The following is a 17,143-nucleotide window of genomic DNA, read 5'->3' on the forward strand; positions in this document are numbered from 1 at the left end:
GCCGGCCGACTCTGGGGAGGCCGACTCCCACAGGGCCGTCTTTGAGGCGCTCAGGCCGCCTTCGGCCCACCCGCTGACAGGCGGCCCCGCCGCCTTCGGGCCGTACAGGCCGGCGTCGTGGGCACAGTGCGTCTCGTACTGTGGCTGAGGTCAGGGCAGGCATGGCAACAGTGTCGCGCCCCGCTGGAGATCTTCCAGCGATGCGGCTCACTGTAGCCATGCTGGTCCTTGGTAAGCAGGGGGGAACGGCCCCGTCGTGACCGTACCCCGCACCGTGCTTCAAGATGAGGAAGGAGTCGCGGGCCGACTCTCCCTAGCCGGCCTCTCTGGAGGTTGCCAGCTTGGAGTCGGCTTGTCTTGGAGTCGCCGTCTGGGGCTCGGCCTCTCTCGAGGTCGCCAGCTTGGAGTCGGCTTGTCTTGGAGTCGCCGTCTGGGGCTCGGCCTCTCTGGAGGTTGCCAGCTTGGAGTCGGCTCCTGAGACTCGGCCTGAGGGGCGAGGCCTGCCCCGATGTCTTGAAAGATCCTGGGTCCCGGGTTGGCCTACCCGTGGCCCATTACTCCGACAGTTATGTTATTAGACCACGGCGAACCTACTAACTATGAAGAAGCTATGATGAGCTCAGATTCCGATAAATGGCTTGAGGCCATGAAATTTAAGATAGGATCCATGTATGAGAACAAACTGTGGACTTTGGTGGACTTGCCCGATGATCGGCAAGCCATATAAAATAAATGGATCTTCAAGAAGGAGACTGGCGCTAATGGAAATGTTAGTGTCTACAAAGCTCGACTTGTCGCGAAAGGTTTTTGACAAGTTCAAGGAGTTGACTATGATGAGACTTTCTCACCCATAGCAATGCTTATGTCTGTCCGAATCATGCTAGAAATTACCACATTTTATGATTATGAAATCTGGCAAATGGACATCAAAACTACATTCCTTAATGGATTTCTTAAAGAAGAGTTGTATATGATGCAACCAAAAGGTTTTGTCGATCCTAAAGGTGCTAACAAAGTGTGCAAGCTCCAGCGATCCATCTATGGACTGGTGCAAGCATCTTGGAGTTGGAATATACGCTTTGATGAGGTGATCAAAGCATATGGTTTTATACAGACTTCGGTGAAGCTTGTATTTACAAGAAAGTGGGTGAGAGCTCTGTAGCTATTTCTGATATAATATGTAGATGACATATTGTTGATTGGAAATGATACAGAATTTCTGGATAGCATAAAAGGATACTTGAATAAGAGTTTTTCAATGAGAGACCTCGGTGAAGCTGCTTATATATTAGGCACCAAGATCTATAGAGATAGATTGAGATGCTTAATAGACTTTCACAAAGCACATACCTTGACAAAGTTTTGAAGAAGTTCAAAATGGATCAGTCGAAGAAAGGGTTCTTGCCTGTATTACAAGGTGTGAAATGTAGTCAGACTCAAAGCCTGACCACTGTAGAAGATAGAGAGAAAATGGAAGTCATTCCCTATGCCTCAGCCATAGGTTCTATCATGTATGATATGCTGTGTACCAGACCTGATGTGTGCCTTGCCATAAGTTTGGCAGGGAGGTACCAAAGTAATCCAAGAGTGGATCACTGGACAACGATCAAGAATATCCTGAAGTACCTGAAAAGGACCAGGGATATGTTTCTCGTTTATGGAGGTGACGAAAAGCTCGTCGTAAATGGTAACGTTGATGCTAGCTTTGACACTGATCCGAATGACTCTAAGTCACAAACCGGATACGTATTTATATTGAATGGTGGAGCTGTCAGCTGTGTAGTTCCAAGCAGAGCGTCGTGGCGAGATCTACGTGTGAAGCGGAGTACATAGTTGCTTCGAAAGAAGCAAATCAAGGAGTCTGGATGAAGGAGTTCATATCTAATTTGGGTGTAATACCTAGTGTGTCAGGTCCAATGAAAATCTTTTGTGAAAATACTGGAGCAATTGCCTTGGCAAAGGAAACCAGATTTCACAAGAGAACCAAACACGTCAAGAGACACTTCAACTCCATTCGTGAACAAGTCAAGGATGGAGACATAGAGATTTGCAAGATACATACGTATATGAATGTAGAAAACCCGTTGACTAAGCCTCTTCCGCGAGCAAAACATGATCAACACCAAGACTCCATGGGTGTTAGATTCATTACAATGTAATCTAGATTATTGACTCTAGTGCAAGTGGGAGACTGGAGGAAATATGCCCTAGAGGAAATAATAAAGTTTTTATTTTATATTTCCTTATTCATGATAAAGGTTTATTATACATGCTAGAATTGCATTGATCGGAAACTTAAATACATGTGTGAATACACAAAACAAATACCGTGTCCGTAGTGAACCTCTACTAAACTAGCTCGTTCATCAAAGATGGTTAAGGTTTCCTAACCATGGACATGTGTTGTCATTTGATAATGGGATCACATCATTAGGAGAATGATGTGATGGACAAGACCCATCCGTTAGCTTAGCATATTGATCGTTCAGTTTATTGCTACTGCATTCTTCATGTCAAATACATATTCCTTCAACTATGAGATTATGCAACTCCCAAATACCGAAGGAATGCCTTGTGTATTATCAAACATCACAACATAACTGGGTGATCATAAAGATGCTCTACAGGTAGTTCCGAAGGTGTTTGTTAAGTTGGCATAGATCGAGATTAGGATTTATCACTCCGAGTATCGAAGAGGTATCTCTGGGCCCTCTCGGTAATACACATCATAAGTTTGCAAGCAAATGACTAAGGATTTAGTTACGAGGTGATGTATTACGAACCGAGTAAAGAGACTTGCCGGTAATGAGATTGAACTAGGTATAGAGAAACCGATGATCGAATCTCGGGCAAGTAACATACCGATGGACAAAGGGAATTACATATGTTGTCATAACGGTTTGACCGATAAAGATCTTCGTAGAATATATAGGAGCCAATATGGGCATCCAGGTTCTGCTATTGGTTATTGACCGGAGAGGTGTCTCGGTATGTCTACATAGTTCTCGAACCCATAGGGTCCGCACGCTTAACGTTCATTGACGATATAGTGTTATATGAGTTATATGATTTGGTGACCGAATATTGTTTGGAGTCCCGGATGAGATCATGGACATGACGAGGAGTCTCGAAATGGTCGAGAGGTAAAGATTGATATATAGGACGATGATATTCGGACACTGGAAGTGTTTCGGAAAACTGGATAGTCATCGGATCACCGGAAGGGGTTCCGAGAGTCCCCAAAAGGTCATTGGGCCTAATGGGCCAAGGGGAGGCACACACCAGCCCACAGAGGGGTTGGCGCGTCCTCTCCCTGGCCGCCGGCCCTAGAAGAAGGAAAGGGGGCACCTCCTCCTGCCTTTTCCCCCCTTGTGGGAGAAAGGAAAGGGGGGGCGCCACCTCCCCCTTCCTCCCTGAAGGAAATATGCCCTAGAGGCAATAATAAAGTTATTATTTATTTCCTTATATCATGATAAATGTTTATTATTCATGCTAGAATTGTATTAACCGGAAACATAATACATGTGTGAATACATAGACAAACAGAGTGTCACCAGTATGCCTCTACTTGACTAGCTCGTTAATCAAAGATGGTTATGTTTCCTAACCATAGACATGAGTTGTCATTTGATTAACGGGATCACATCATTAGGAGAATGATGTGATTGACATGACCCATTTCGTTAGCTTAGCACACGATCGTTTAGTATTCTGCTATTGCTTTCTTCATGACTTATACATGTTCCTATAACTATGAGATTATGCAACTCCCGTTTACCGGAGGAACACTTTGGGTGCTACCAAACGTCACAACGTAACTGGGTGATTATAAAGGAGTACTACAGGTGTCTCCAAAGGTACATGTTGGGTTGGCGTATTTTGAGATTAGGTTTTGTCACTCCGATTGTCGGAGAGGTATCTCTGGGCCCTCTCGGTAATGCACATCACTATAAGCCTTGCAAGCAATGTATCTAATGAGTTAGTTACGGAATGATGCATTACGTAACAAGTAAAGAGACTTGCCAGTAACGATATTGAACTAGGTATTGGATACCGACGATCGAATCTCGGGCAAGTAACATACCGATGACAAAGGGAACAACGTATGTTGTTATGCGGTTTGACCGATAAAGATCTTCGTAGAATATGTAGGAGCCAATATGAGCATCCAGGTTCCGCTATTGGTTATTGACCGAGAATAGTTCTAGGTCATGTCTACATTGTTCTCGAACCCGTAGGGTCCGCACGCTTAAGGTTTCGATGACAGTTGTATTATGAGTTTACATGTTTTGATGTACCGAAGGAGTTCGGAGTCCCAGATGAGATCGGGGACATGACGAGGAGTCTCCAAATGGTCGAGATGTAAAGATTCATATATTGGATGATATGGTTAGGCCAAAGGGTCAAGCCCATGAGGCTTTAGGTTGGTGCAAAAGGAGTTTTGCGGAGGCCGGGGGCCAAACGCCGGCCAGACGCCGAGGCCCATGGCGTCTGGGCCAGACACCAATGATTGTGGCATTTGGTCCTGGAGTCCGCGTGGGACTCTTGCCTTTCGGGCAAAACCGACTTTGAGGAGGCTTTTGCTCCAAGTTTCGACCCCGGGGCTCAACATATAAATAGAGGGGCAGGGCTAGCACCAAAGACACAACAATTGATCCCTTGGATCTCTTAGCCGTGTGCGGTGCCCCCCTCCACCATAGTCCACCTCGATAATATCGTAGCGATTCTTAGGCGAAGCCCTGCGGCGGTAGAACATCAAGATCGTCACCACGTCGTCGTGCTGACGGAACTCTCCCTCGACACTCGGCTGGATCGGAGTTCGAGGGACGTCATCGAGCTGAACGTGTGCTAGAACTCGGAGGTGTCGTAGTTTCGGTGCTTGATCAGTCGGGCCGTGAAGACATACGACTACATCAACCATGTTGTGCTAACGCTTCCGCTTACGGTCTACAAGGGTATGTAGACAACACTCTCCCCTCTCGTTGCTATACGTCATCATGATCTTGCGTGTGCATAGGAAATTTTTTGAAATTACTATGTTCCCCAATAGTGGCATCCGAGCTAGGTTTTATGCGTTGATGTTATATGCACGAGTAGAACACAAGTGAGTTGTGGGCGATACAAGTCATACTGCTTACCAGCATGTCATACTTTGGTTCGGCGGTATTGTTGGATGAAGCGGCCCGGACCGACATTACGCGTACGCTTACGCGAGACTGGTTTTACCGCCGTGCTTTGCACACAGGTGACTAGCGGGTGTCTGTTTCTCCAACTTTAGTTGAACCGAGTGTGGCTACGCCCGGTCCTTGTGAAGGTTAAAATAGCACTAACTTGACAAACTATCATTGTGGTTTTGATGCGTAGGTAAGAATGGTTCTTGCTCAGCCCTTAGCAGCCACGTAAAATTTGCAACAACAAAGTAGAGGACGTCTAACTTGTTTTTGCAGGGCATGTTGTGATGTGATATGGTCAAGACATGATGAGATATAAGTTGTTGTATGAGATGATCATGTTTTGTTGAAGTTATCGGCAACTGGCAGAAACCCTATGGTTGTCTCTTTGTTGCATAAGATGCAAGTGTCAAATAATTGCTTTACTTTATCGCTATGCGATAGCAATAGTTGCAAGAGCAATAGTTGGCGAAACGACCATGTGACGACACATTGATATAGATCAAGATGATGAAGATCATGGTGTTGTGCCGGTAACGATAGAGATCATGACAGTACTTTGGAGATGGAGATCAAAGGCGCAAGATGATCATGGCCATATCATGTCACATATTTTGATTGCATATGATGTTTATCTGTTATACATCTTATTTTGTTTTGTTTGACGGTAGCATTATAAGATGATCTCTCACTAAAATTATCAAGAAGTGTTCTCCCTGAGTATGCACCGTTGCGAAAGTTCTTCGTGCTGAGACACCACGTGATGATCGGGTGTGATAGGCTCTACGTTCAAATACAACGGGTGCAAAATAGTTGCACACGCGGAATACTCAGGTTAAACTTGACGAGCCTAGCATATAACAGATATGGCCTCGTAACACGGAGACCGAAAGGTCGAGCGTGAATCATATAGTAGATATGATCAACATATTGATGTTCACCGTTGAAACTACTCCATCTCGCGTGACGATCGGACATGGTGTAGTTGATATGGATCACGTAATCACTTAGAGGATTAGAGGGAGTTCTATCTAAGTGGGAGTTCTTAAGTAATATGATTAATTGAACTTAAATTTATCATGAACTTAGTCCTGGTAGTATTTTGCAAATTATGTTGTAGATCAATAGCTTGTGTTGTTGCTTTCATATGTTTATTTTGATATGTTCCTAGAGAAAATTGTGTTGAAAAATGTTAGTAGCAATGATGCGGATTGGATCCGTGATCTGAGGTTTATCCTCATTGCTGCGCAGAAGAATTATGTCCTTGATGCACCGCTAGGTGACAAACCTATTGCAGGAGTAGATGCAAACGTTATGAACGTTTGGCTAGCTCAGTATGATGACTACTTGATAGTTTAGTGCACATGCTTAACGGCTTAGAATCGGGACTTCAAAGACGTTTTGAAAGTCATGGACCATATGAGATGTTCCAGGAATTGAAGTTAATATTTCAAGCAAATACCCGAGTTGAGAGATATGAAGTCTCCAAAGAGTTCTATAGCTAAAGGATGGAGGAGAATGGCTCAACTAGTGAGCAAGTGCTCAGATTGTTTGGGTACTACAATCGCTTGAATCAAGTGGGAGTTAATCTTCCAGATAAGATAGTGATTGACAGAGTTCTCTAGTCACCATCACCAAGTTAGTAGAACTTCGTGATGAACTATAGTATGCAAAGGATGACGAAAATGATTCCCGAGCTCTTCGTGATGTTGAAATCAAAAATGTAGAAATCAAGAAAGAACATCAAGTGTTGATGATTGACAAGACCACTAGTTTCAAGAAAAGGGCAAAGGGAAAGAAAGGGAAACTTCAAGTAGAATGGCAAACAAGTTGTCACTCCCGTGAAGAAGACCAAAGTCGAACCAAAGCCTGAAACTGAGTGCTTACACAGCAAAGGAAATGGTCACTGGAAGCGGAAATGCCCTGAACATTTGGTGGATAAGAAGGATGGCAAAGTGAACAAGGGTATATTTGATATACAGGTTATTGATATGTGCCTTACTAGTGTTTATAGTAGCCCCTGAGTATTTGATACTTGTTCGGTTGCTAAGATTAGTAACTCGAAACAGGAGTTACAGAATAAACAGAGACTGGTTGAAGGGGAAGTGACGATGAGTGTTGGAAGTAGTTCCAAGATTGATATGATCATCATCGCACACTCCCTATACTTTCGGGATTAGTGTTAAACCTAAATAAATATTATTTAGCGTTTGCGTTGAGCATGAATATGATTTGATCATGTTTATTGCAATACGGTTATTCATTTAAAGTCAGAGAATAATTGTTGTTCTGTTTACATGAATAAAACCTTTAATGGTCATACACCCAATGAAAATAGTTTGTTGGATCTCGATCGTAGTGATACACATATTCATAATATTGATGCCAAAAGATGCAAAGTTAATAATGATAGTGCAAGTTATTTGTGGCACTGCCGTTTGGGTCATATCGGTGTAAAGCGCATGAAGAAACTCCATAAAGATGGATTTTTGGAATCACTTGGTTATGAATCATTTGATGCTTGCGAACCGTGCCATATGGGCAAGATGACTAAAACTCCGTTCTTCAGAACAATGGAACGAGCTACTGACTTGTTGGAAATAATACATACCGATGTGTGCGATCCAATGAGTATTGATGCTCGTGGCGGGTATCGTTATTTTCTGACCTTCACAAGATGATTTGAGCAGATATGAGTATATCTACTTAATGAAGCATAAGTCTAAAATAGTTGAAAGGTTCAAAGAATTTCAGAGTGAAGTGGAAAAATCATCGTAACAAGAAAATAAAATTTCTGCGATCTGATCGCGGAGAAGAATATTTGAGTTATGAATTTAGTCTTCAATTAAAACAATGTGGAATAGTTTCACAAACTCATGCCACCTGGAACACCACAATGTAATGGTGTGTCCGAATGTCGTAATCTTACTTTACTTGACATGGTGCGATCTATGATGTCTCTTATTGGTTTACCACTATCGTTTTGGGGCTATGCATTAGAGACAGCTGCATTCACGTTTAATAGGGCACCATCTAAATCCGTTGAGATGACACCGTATGAACTATGGTTTAGCAGTAAACCAAAGTTGTCGTTTGTTAAATTTTGGGGCTGCGATGCTTATGTGAAAAAGTTTCAACCTGATAAGCTCAAACCCAAATCGGAGAAGTGCGTCTTCATAGAATACCCAAAGGTAACTATTGGGTACACCTTCTATCACAGATCCGAAGGCAAGTTATTCGTTGCTAAGATGGATCCTTTCTAGAGAAGAAGTTTCTCTCGAAAGAAGTGAGTGGGAGGAAAGTAGAACTTGATGAGGTAATTGTACCTTCTCCCTTATTGAAAAGTAGTTCATCACAGAAATCAGTTCCTGTGATTCCTACACAAATTAGTGAGGAAGCTAATGATGATGATCATGAAACTTCAGATCAAGTTACTACCAAACTTTGTAGATCTTCTAGATTAAGATCCGCACCAGAATGGTACGGTAATCTTATTCTGGAAATCATGTTACTAGACCATGATGAACCTACAAACTATGAGGAAGCGATGATGAGCCCAGATTCCGCAAAATGGTTTGACGCCATGAAATCTGAGATGGGATTCGTGTATGAGAACAAAGTGTGGACTTTGGTGGACTTGCCCGATGATCGGCAAGCCATAGAAAATAAATGGATCTTCAAGAAGAAGACGGACGCTGATAGTAGTGTTACTATCTACAAAGCTCGACTTGTCGCAAAAAGGTTTTTTACAAGTTCAAGGTGTTGACTACAATGAGATTTTCTCAAGAGTAGCGATGCTTAAGTCAGTCCGAATCATGTTAGCAATTGCCACATTTTATGAAATCTGGCAAATGGATGTCAAAACTGCATTCCCTAACGGTTTCTTAAAAGAAGAGTTGTATATGATGCAACCAGAAGGTTTTGTCAATCCTGAAGGTGCTAACAAAATGTGCAAGCTCCAGCGACCCATCAATGGACTGGTGCAAGCATCTCGGAGTTGGAATATACGCTTTGATGAGTTGATCAAAGCATATGGTTTTATGCAGACTTTTGGAAAGGCCTGTATTTACAAGAAAGTGAGTGGGAGCACTACAGCCTTTCTGATAAGTATATGTGAATGACATATTGTTGATCGGAAATAATGTAGAATTATTCTGCAAAGCATAAAGGAGTGTTTGAAAGGAGTTTTTCAAAGAAAGACCTCGATGAAGCTGCTTACATATTGAGCATCAAAATCTATAGAGATAGATCAAGACGCTTGATAAGTTTTTCAATGAATACATACCTTGACAAGATTTTGAAGTAGTTCAAAATGGAACAGTCAAAGAAGGAGTTCTTGCCTGTGTTGCAAGGTATGAAGTTGAGTAAGACTCAAGACCCGACCATGGCAGAAAATAGAAAGAGAATGAGAAATCATTCCCTATGCCTCAGTCATAGGTTCTATAAAGTATGTTACGCTGTGAACCAGACCTATTGTATACCTTGCTCTGAGTTTAACAAAGGAATACAATTTTGATCTAATAGTAGATCACTGGACAGCGGTCAAGAATATCATTAGTGAGGACTAAGGAGATATTTCTCGATTATGGAGGTGATAAAAGAGTTCGTTGTAAAAGTTACATCGGTGCAAACTTTTACACTGATCCAGATGACTCTAAGTCTCAATCTGGATACATATTGAAAGTGGGAGCAATTAGCTAGAGTAGCTCCGTGCAGAGCATTGTAGACATAGAAATTTGCAAAATGCTTACGGATCTGAATGTGACAGACCCGTTGACTAAAATTATCTCACAAGCAAAACATGATCACACCTTAGTACTCTTTGGGTGTTAATCACATAGCGATGTGAACTAGATTACTGACTCTAGTAAACCCTTTGGGTGTTGGTCACATTTCGATGTGAACTATGGGTGTTAACCACATAAAGATGTGAACTATTGATATTAAATCACATGGCGATGTGAACTAGATTATTGACTCTAGTGCAAGTGGGAGACTGAAGGAAATATGCCCTAGAGGCAATAATAAAGTTATTATTTATTTCCTTATATCATGATGAATGTTTATTATTCATGCTAGAATTGTATTAACCGGAAACATAATACATGTGTGAATACATAGACAAACAGAGTGTCACCAGTATGCCTCTACTTGACTAGCTCGTTAATCGAAGATGGTTATGTTTCCTAACCATAGACATGAGTTGTCATTTGATTAACGGGATCACATCATTAGGAGAATGATGTGATTGACATGACCCATTCCGTTAGCTTAGCACACGATCGTTTAGTATTCTGCTATTGCTTTCTTCATGACTTATACATGTTCCTATAACTATGAGATTATGCAACTCCCGTTTACCGGGAACACTTTGGGTGCTACCAAACGTCACAACGTAACTGGGTGATTATAAAGGAGTACTACAGGTGTCTCCAAAGGTACATGTTGGGTTGGCGTATTTCGAGATTAGGTTTTGTCACTCCGATTGTCGAAGAGGTATCTCTGGGCCCTCTCGGTAATGCACATCACTATAAGCCTTGCAAGCAATGTAGCTAATGAGTTAGTTACGGAATGATGCATTATGTAACGAGTAAAGAGACTTGCCAGTAATGAGATTGAACTAGGTATTGGATACCGACGATCGAATCTCGGGCAAGTAACATACCGATGACAAAGGGAACAACGTATGTTGTTATGCGGTTTGACCGATAAAGATCTTCGTAGAATATGTAGGAGCCAATATGAGCATCCAGGTTCCGCTATTGGTTATTGACCGAGAATAGTTCTAGGTCATGTCTACATTGTTCTCGAACCCGTAGGGTCCGCACGCTTAAGGTTTCGATGACAGTTATATTATGAGTTTACATGTTTTGATGTACCGAAGGAGTTCGGAGTCCCGGATGAGATCGGGGACATGATGAGGAGTCTCGAAATGGTCAAGACGTAAAGATTCATATATTGGATGATATGGTTAGGCCAAGGGGTCAAGCCCATGAGGCTTTAGGTCGGTGCAAAAGGAGTTTTGCGGAGGCCAGGGGGCCAAACGCCGGAGACCCTGGCGTCTGGCCCTGGGCCAGACGCCGAGGCCCATGGCGTCTAGGCCAGACGCCAAGGATTGTGGCGTTTGGTCCTGGAGTCCGCGTGGGACTCTTGCCTTTCAGGCAAAACCGACTTTGAGGAGGCTTTTGCTCCAAGTTTCGACCTCGGGGCTCAACATATAAATAGAGGGGCAGGGCTAGCACCAAAGACACAACAATTGATCCCTTGGATCTCTTAGCCGTGGGCGGTGCCCCCCTCCACCATAGTCCACCTCGATAATATCGTAGAGGTGCTTAGGCGAAGCATTGCGACGATAGAACATCAAGATCGTCACCACGCAGTCGTGCTGACGGAACTCTCCCTCGACACTCGGCTGAATCGGAGTTCAAGGGACGTCATCGAGCTGAACGTCTGCTATAACTCGGAGGTGTCGTAGTTTCGGTGCTTGATCAGTCGGGCCGTGAAGACGTACGACTACATCAACCACGTTGTGCTAACGCTTCCGCTTACGGTCTACAAGGGTATGTAGACAACACTCTCCCCTCTTGTTGCTATACGTCATCATGATCTTGCGTGTGCGTAGGAAATTTTTTGAAATTACTACGTTCCCCAACACTCCCCCCTTGGCGCCAAAAGAAGGAAAAGGGGGGCGGCCTAGGGCAAGCCCAAGTAGGATTCAGACCTACTTGGGGCGCCCCTTGGCCTCTCCCCTCTCCCTCCCACCTATATATATGTGGGAGGGGGCGCCTAGCACATACTAGACAATTGCCTAGCCGTGTGCGGCGCCCCCCTCCATCGTTTACACCCCCGTTCATATTTTCGTAGTGCTTAGGCGAAGCCCTGCGGAGATCACTTCACCATCATCGTCATCATGCCGTCGTGCTGTCGGAACTCATCCACTACCTCGCCGTCTTGCTGGATCAAGAAGGCATAGACGCCACCGAGCTGAACGTGTGTTGAACATAGAGGTGTCATACGTTCGGTACTCGATCGGTTGGATCGCGAAGGAAATTCGACTACATCAATTGTGTTATGATACGCTTCCGCTTACGGTCTGCGAGGGTACATAGACACACTCTTCCCCCTCGTTGCTATGCATCTCCATGGATAGATCTTGCGTGTGCGTAAATTTTTTTTGTTTTCATGCAACGTTACCCGACATTATTGTCTCAGGTCGCCGAGTAAAGTTGTTCTTTGTCAGGATCACGCCTTGAGGAAGATGCCACAAAAAATATTTTTAGCGGTACTTTCAGTCTTGAAGTTCATTCATTATTTAATTATGATTCGTGTTGTTATGTGTGATCCAAATTCAAGTATAAAGATAAATGCTAACTTCTGACGACCGAGCGAAGCGAGGTAGTTGCCAATAGGCTTGGCTTGAAAGATTATTAAATGCACTGTTTAAGAATTCACCCAATTAATAAGTTAACGGGCCAGTTAATCGCTACCCATAGCATGGCCGAATCGAATAACCCATATTCGTCATGTTAACTTGTCAGGTCGATTAATTGACCAGTTAGACTGATTAATCAGTTGCCATGCCGATTAATTCCTGCTGGCCCATTAACCGATGGGCAAACAAAGCCCAAATTTGACATTTAACCCCTTCCGGCCCCATGCAACTCCTTAATAGCTACGATTAATAATTTTACCTCCTCTCTATGCTTTTCATATTTGTATGGCAGCACGTTTTGGTATACTACATAGCTGGGAGCATGAGAATATGGTACAATACATAAAAAAATCTAGATATATGTTGTCAAGTTCCTATTCAATCTACCGATTAATGTTCGACCGATTAATTTAGTTAGTAGTTTGATTCACTGATTAATCGCTACTCCTAAATCGACCAAGCAGCTACCCGTTTACGATTTCTTGAACATTGATTAAATGCATAAAATATAGCGCCAATTTGAAAGAGCCCAAATAGACACCACATACTAATACTTTATAAGGCAAACCAATCCGCCTAGTATTGAATATGCTAGTCTCACTTTATGATGGATGCATTAGTATCATGATGAAACCAATGAACAATTTTTCATTTGAGAAATGGATAGGAGATCTCATTTGCACCAAATCAAACCAAGTGAATCTAGATGAGCATGTCAGATAATCAAATCACACGCAAAAGTATAGTCAACAACATTTTTGGTTTTTGACGATTCTACACTAGAAACCACTATTAAAATATTTTTAGTATGTAAAATTTAGAAATATGTATCATGAATTCAATAATATTAAAAGATTTATGAACACATAAAGAGATATGCAAATATATGTGCGTACACTATATAGTTTATGTAATATTATAATATTTAAGGATTCTTTTAACAAGAAAGAATATTTTTTTTGGTAAATTATACGATTTAATATTTGTAGAATCAAAATTTTTGATGATACATTACAATTTTGTAACAATGAATAATATAACTATTATTTGAAAAAATTCTTATGTGACCAAGTAATAGAAAATCATAGTAATTAAAAATATAATTTGGAACACGTAGTTTAAATAAGTATAAAAGTTTAGTACAAAAAATAATTATTTTACATCGCTCCGGGCCCCAAAATGATTTGAGCCGGCTCTGCGCACTCAATAAACATAACGTGGAAAATATTAGAATATCTACTAAATACAGTAGCAACGATAAAAATAAAAGAAAACTATATATGTTTATACCCTCTAGCAGGACTTTGAGTGTAGCTCCTTAGTTCATCGTCTTGATGACATATTAATTGTCCATGCTAAGACAATGATCCCATTTTTTCTTCTTTGCCATATCCTCTGAAAGACTAACAAGATCCCTATGTGCAAAAAGTGTCAGATTTGTGCGGATCGCACGACGCCCAGGAGAACGGCCAAAGCTTCGGCCGAACAGCCGGTGGGAAATGTTTCCCTTTGGTTCGTCGGATTTGGGGACGTCTGGATGCTCATCTTTCTATTTTGTTTAGCAAAATCAGTTAACCACACATTTAACCAAAACTATGTAAAAAACTAAAAATACAATATGAACGGAGCTAGCTGGAATGCATTTCTTGGTCAGCATGAAACACAAATCCATTATTAATGAACGAATCTAGTCCATGTTCTTCCTTCCTTGCAATTATGATATTACAACATATTTAAATTCAAAGTCATACACATATTGATCTTTGATGGTCTTCAATCCAAATATTTTAAAGTCAAGTATGAAAGTATGGTACAGCGGCAACATAATACATCAGCAATACTGAGACAACAACTTTTGAGTTTTTCTGTTGTTGTTGTAACAACTTATGTACTAATGACTATCACACGACCCCAATTTTTCATATGATGTCATAGTTGTCCAATCAGATCTAGTTGCCATCCTTGGCATGCAGAAAACAAATGGCGCTAATAGTTCAATCGACACAAGACATTTACTTTTTGTACTTTTTAGAAAAATTATGAAAAGTTTGAATTTTCAGTCAGATAGTCAGACTTTTCTTCGTAATTCAAATAGTCAATTTTTTATAGAAAACACTAGAATGCTGATTTTCCAGAATGCTCATATAAATAGGTTGAAACTATCTCCGATAGTAATCAACTATTTATGATTTTCTTTTTTCTTAATCCTAGAAACTTCCCATTACATCAAAATTTGTTCGGACTTGGACAACATAGTTTAGAATGATAACTCTTTTAAACTGCTCATCCAAATGAGTTGAAACTTTTGTATAATAGTTAGTGAACTATTTACAATCTTCTAGAATCATTTGAAATATTTTTTAAAATTTAATATTTTAATAAAAACTAGGTCTAAACATGGCCAGAGCTTCATTTTTTTTATTCAAATCAAAGTCTGATTCATGGTAACTGAGGTTTAGCGTTGTTACAACCATATCTGTTATGTGATCTAACATGCGGGCTATTTCTGTTAGTTTTGGCATCATATGAGTGATTGGGATTACGTGGCAATCATTGCTTAAGGAATGTGGTTCTATCGGGAATAAATTCAAAAGATATCATATTTTTCATAAGTTGCCCCAAAAAATCACGGTTTTGCGAAATTAACTACTTTACCACTAGGAAAATACTAGTAGCATTTTCGGAGATTATTTAGGCCTTCCTCAGGGTCATTCATATGTTCATACAAACATGATTGTTCTAAAGAAAGATTGCATAAGTTCTATGAGAAAAATAATCGAACATAACCAATTGACCTCCTTCTAGATTTGACCATTTTTTGAATGAAAATATTTTTATTTTTAAGGTTCAACAAGTTAGCGAAATGGTGCATTCAAGGTCTAAAACTTTGATGAAATATCAATAAATTCCTGAAATTTTGCTAATTTGTGTGGGTACCAAAACATATGAAATTTATGAAATGTGTGTTTACTGAAATATATATTTGTCACAAAATACAGAAGCAGATTGCAATTCAAAATATGATGTTTTTAATCAAAAAATGATGTTTTCAATATTTCTAACAACTTTCAATCTTTTGAGTATTTTAATGAGGCCCAAGCCCAACACATATGCATGGCGAGCACATGTGCTGCGCGAGGGCTATATGTCACCCTTGCAATTCCTAATAGTAATCGTCTACGGGTCACCTCTCGCGGGCTAACCAAGTAGCGAGGTTCCTTCGCTGCGCGCTATTGGTTTCTGTAGGTACGGTTTTTCCGTGGTTTTGTTTTACTTTTCCTTTTTGTTCTGTTTTGTTTTTTCTTTTCTTTTTGCACCAGGTTTTATTTATTTCCTTTATTTCTTCATTTTTCTTTGCATTTTTGTTTTGTCATTATTTTTTTCTTCGTCGTAGGTTCATGTAGGGCAGGTTTTCTTTTTCTTTTGTTTTTATTATTTTTTTACATCGATCTTTATCGGGTTTCATTTTTCTTCATTTTGCTTGGGTTTTCTTTGTTTTCTCATTGATTATTTTGTTTTTTCCGTCTTTCTTTGTTATAGTTTTGCTTTCCTATTGTTTATTTGTCGGGGTGTTTTTTCAGACATGTCTTATTTTTGTAGTACACAATGTATATTTTAGAGCACACGTAACACATTTTTATGATATAGTTGGATATTTTTTAATTGCATGGTGTAGATTTTTTTAAATACATGCTTTGAACACTTTTTCGAATACAGTAACATTTTCCAAAAATAAGTTCTATACTTTTTAGTGGAAATAAAAAAATTAAACCTACGTGGACACTTTTTTTACACACATTGTATAAATATTTTTTAATATCACAAACATTTTTTTCAATCATCGGAATTTTTCTTTAAAATGTCACATGCATTTTTTAATTGTACGAAACATTTTTTTATGCATCAAAAAACCTTTTTTTACATTGTATACATTTTGTTTGACAATATCATACATACATTCTGGTAACTTGTGAAACATCTTTTAAAGGGTACGCACATTTTTATGAATGGATCAGACATTTCTTTAATTATGCTAACATTTTTCATATATTGTGTAAACAGTTTTAAAAATGGCACGTACATTTTTTTAAAGCATGGCATTTTTAAATATATTTTTTGCACGTGATTAATATTTTTATTTACGCCTTTAACATTTTCCATTGCATGAGTAACATGTTAAAGAAGGGATGGGTGCTGACGATAGGAAGACGAAGGAAAAACTTAATGAAATGTAAGCCTTGTGTTGATTTAATCAACTTGCAAATGTTTTCCTGACCTGTCAGGTACGTCATACACGCGGTTTGCATCTCATATTGTCTGTGACATTTACAAGCTCTTAAGTTATCTTTTAGTTAGCGTACGTAGGACATGCTACGACAATCCAATATTTATGGTCGGCTGTATACGAACTGACTTTTAATATATGGTGCAGAATGAATGATGATGGTGAATCGGTGATAGAATACCGTATTTGCCAAGTCATTACTCTGGAACAAAATTCTATTCGATAGGGCTCATAGTCTCCTGTCTGGGTGTGTGT

The sequence above is a fragment of the Triticum dicoccoides genome, chromosome 1B (assembly GCF_002162155.2).
Source record: "Triticum dicoccoides isolate Atlit2015 ecotype Zavitan chromosome 1B, WEW_v2.0, whole genome shotgun sequence".
Classification (NCBI taxonomy): Eukaryota; Viridiplantae; Streptophyta; class Magnoliopsida; order Poales; family Poaceae; genus Triticum; species Triticum dicoccoides.